Here is a 3,526-nt window from a genome sequence, read left to right on the forward strand (position 1 = left end):
GATGTGAGTGCTGATAACCAAACCCAGGTGGACTGCAAGAGCAGCCAGTGCGCTTCACCATCGAGCCATCTCTCCAGCCCACATTATCACTTTTAGATGGAACACTGTTATGATTTGTTTTGGTTTGGAATGTGCATCTCACATCCTGTGACTGTCAGGTGTCAGTCAGGGTTTCTGATTCTGTAGTGTGACACATCACTTCAGTTCCCTTGGATTATATGGTCTGAACTCAGCTCTGAGCATTTGGTAATTGAAAGTTTAATGTAGGCTTGAATTAAAATTTGACAATTTTGCATTTTTTGTGAAATCCAAACATTTTATTTTTACATGAAGAAACCTAAGCGATTCTCAGGAGGATGTGAATTTCTCTTTTGTCACCTGCAGGAAAACTTCTTGTAGAATGAGAGTTGAGCATGGGTTGATGTGTAAAATATCTGCTTTTTCCTAGAAAGCCCCCTTTTCATCTGACCAGAAGACGCTGGAGTGAGTTTCCTGTCAGAGTTCAAGTTCACTTTAAGGACAGCCAGAACAAGCGGATAGATATCATACATAATCTGAAGGTACTGTCACAAAGCGTTGCTACCCAGAAATGCAGTGTCTTCTTCATCGCCTGTTTCAAGTGCAGATGTTCACTCTTCTGAGGACAGTGGCCAAGGATGGTGAAGCAGGGTGATCTTTTAAGCATATGATGCTTACCACTGCAACTGCTCTCTCCTCGTGTTAGAGAGAGTTACTTCACAGCAGAGTGTATATTCTTTAAAAAGATGAACTAGCCAGGCATGGTGGTGCATGCCTTTAATCCAGCACTCCAGAGACAGAGGCAGAGACAGAGGCAGGCAGATCTCTGTGAGATAGAGGCCAGCCTGGTCTACATAGTGAGTTCAGGCCAGCTGGGACTATGGGGAGACCATGTCTCAAAAAATAAAGTTTGGACTGGAGAGATGGCTCAGTGGCTAAGTGACTGCTCTTACAAGAGACCCAGGTTTGGTTCCCAGGACCCACATCGTGGCTAACAACCATCTGTAACCCCAGTTCCAGGGGGATCTGATACCCTCTTCTGGTATTGTATGGCACAGGTGCACTTACATACATGTAGGCAGTATATTCATACACATAAAAAATTAATAAATAATAAATAAAAATAAGTAAAATAATAAGTAAAATACTTTTTAAATGAACTAACCATAAGTAATCAAAAGACTTCAACTTTATCAAATCAAGGCATTTATGTGTTATGTGAGACTAAGTTATTGTAATCTTTTTGTAAAAACATTTGCTTTTCTATTAAGCGAAACAAGTGTTTTGAAGTCTTGAATCCAATCCCTAACAGTACAGATATCATCATCAACAACAACAAACAAAACACATACATAAAGATTAGCAAAGTAAACATGTTAGGCAATAATAAAGTATCATATAAAGTTGCAATAGTTTTTAATTATGTAGTTAGAAATCCTTTACTGGTATACTCGTGTTGTTTATTGTACAGCCATTATTAATCATATTTTATTAAATATTTTCTAGACATGGAGAAAAGCTACCATTATAGTGTGTGAAAAGCAGAGCGTAACAGCATGCGAGCAGGTGGCTGTGTAGCCCAGTGGTATTGCTCTTGCCTAGCCGTGAATTCAGTGAGTGAGGAGACACTGGATTCCATCCCCAGCACCACTTACAGAAACAGTAAAATACAGAACCGTAGAGCTAGGGTGTAACTCAGTAGTAGAGCTCTTGCCTGGCCCTGGGCTCAGTTCTCAGCAGCACATACACAGAAGATAAAATTAAAACGTGATAGGTCAACCATGACTTCTTAAAGGTAGGGGAAAAAACAAAAGAAATAACACCAGAACGTTGGTGTGACTACATAATGACAGTGTATGAAGTTTTCCCTGCCCTTTTTTCGGTTTTCTGTTTGTTTTTGCTTTTAAACATTTTTTTTTGTAATTTTATATAATAAATGTATATAACTTTTATCATTGAAAAACAACCCTTTTTTTGCCCAAGATATGCTTTACCGTGTGGCCATCATGGACCATGTTTTAATGTTCCATCGGCATTCTTTATGGTTTATATGCATTTTCTGAATATGTAATATGACTTAATTATAATAGTGTACTTTTCTCCAGTCATCCTTCCTTTGTGGTGTCGCCTTTTGTTCCACCAATGGCTCCCAAAATTGATCTAAATAGAATTGAGTACATCTGTAGAATTCCTTTTTTCATTACCTTTATTCTATAAAAATCTACCTCTTTCAGCCCTGAGGCATGCTGAAATTTCCACTCAATTGGTGATAGATAGTACTACTCAGTTCTAATGTTTGAATTATTTTCTAGTATTACTCCTGACCTCAGAGAATAGCATACAGGTATATTTTTGAAGGGAAGGACACACCCACTGACCGTTACTGTTAGAGGAAGCTCTAAAACAGTTTGTTTTCTTTAGGTCACTGCATATGCCACCTCATGCTGCACTGGGCACTTTATTCATGAATGAAAGGGCTTCTTCACATAGTTCTTACATGTTACATTTTTACTGTCACCTAGCGTTCTCAATAGAAGATTGAGACGTGGGGTTTTGCTGTTGTTTGTTTTACGAAACAAGATCTCACTAGGTAGCCCTGGTTTCCTGGAATTTACCATGTAGAGCAGGCTGGCCTTGACCTTACCTACCTTGGCCCCCTAAGTGCTGAGATCTTTATATTTACTAGAGTGCTGGGATTAATGTTATGTGCGACCATGTCCATCCCAGAGACATAATATTTTTGGGTTTTTTGTTTGTGTGTTTGTTTTGGTCCTTTTGAGACAAGGTCTCCTTGTAGCCCCAGCTGGCCTACTCACTATGTAGACCAGGCTGGCCTTGAACTCACAGAGATCTGCCTGCCTCTGCCTCCCGAGTGCTGGGATTAAAGGCGTGCACCACCACACCCAGCTTCATTGTCTTCTTTAATCCCCTTTTTCCTCAGTTCGTTCTAAATACCACCATTATTTTAGTCTACTTAAAAACTACAGTGCTGTAACTATGCAGTTGAAGTCTTGCTCTTCAAACACCAAGCCTCTGGGGCCTGCTCATCGGGTTTTTTCCTGCTTTGCCTCAATGTATTTCTTCTACATTGTATTTGACTAATCTTCGTGAGCACCACTCTGGCCATGTCAGCTGTTTGTATTTAGAAATGTCTTCCCTTTATACTCTTCCCCTCTTTAGTGCTTATTTGAATTCTTGCTTTCCAAGTTCCTATACAATTTATCCTGCGATTTAAGCCTACAGTGATCTCTATTCTGAAATTCTGTAGTAATAGGGATATATTTGAGAATATAAGTACTACACTAAATAATTCTGATATTATTACATGAAATTTAAAGTTCCAAGAATGTATAAATGACAAGAGTCAGTCTCTTCTTAGCTGTTACCATGGAGCATGGAACGTCCCAAGACCCATTTAATAAACTTTTAGAATTGTTTTCATAACTTACCTAAAACTGCTGGAAGGGAGGAAGGAAGGAAGGAAGGAAGGAAGGAAGGAAGGAAGGAA

The 3,526-nt window shown here is 39.2% G+C and overlaps 1 long non-coding RNA gene across 1 annotated transcript in view; it reads left to right on the plus strand.

Annotated features, from left to right (window-relative positions):
* The first annotated feature begins 443 nt into the window (after positions 1 to 443).
* Positions 444 to 3,526, plus strand: part of LOC103745450 — a 10,151-nt gene continuing 7,068 nt past the window's right edge. The window contains exon 1 of the long non-coding RNA XR_607755.3: positions 444 to 560. This is a non-coding gene — a long non-coding RNA (uncharacterized LOC103745450). The remainder of the gene's footprint in view (positions 561 to 3,526) is intronic.

This window comes from Nannospalax galili, unplaced genomic scaffold, assembly GCF_000622305.1.
Source record: "Nannospalax galili isolate Female #2095 unplaced genomic scaffold, S.galili_v1.0 scaffold6583, whole genome shotgun sequence".
Taxonomy (NCBI): Eukaryota; Metazoa; Chordata; class Mammalia; order Rodentia; family Spalacidae; genus Nannospalax; species Nannospalax galili.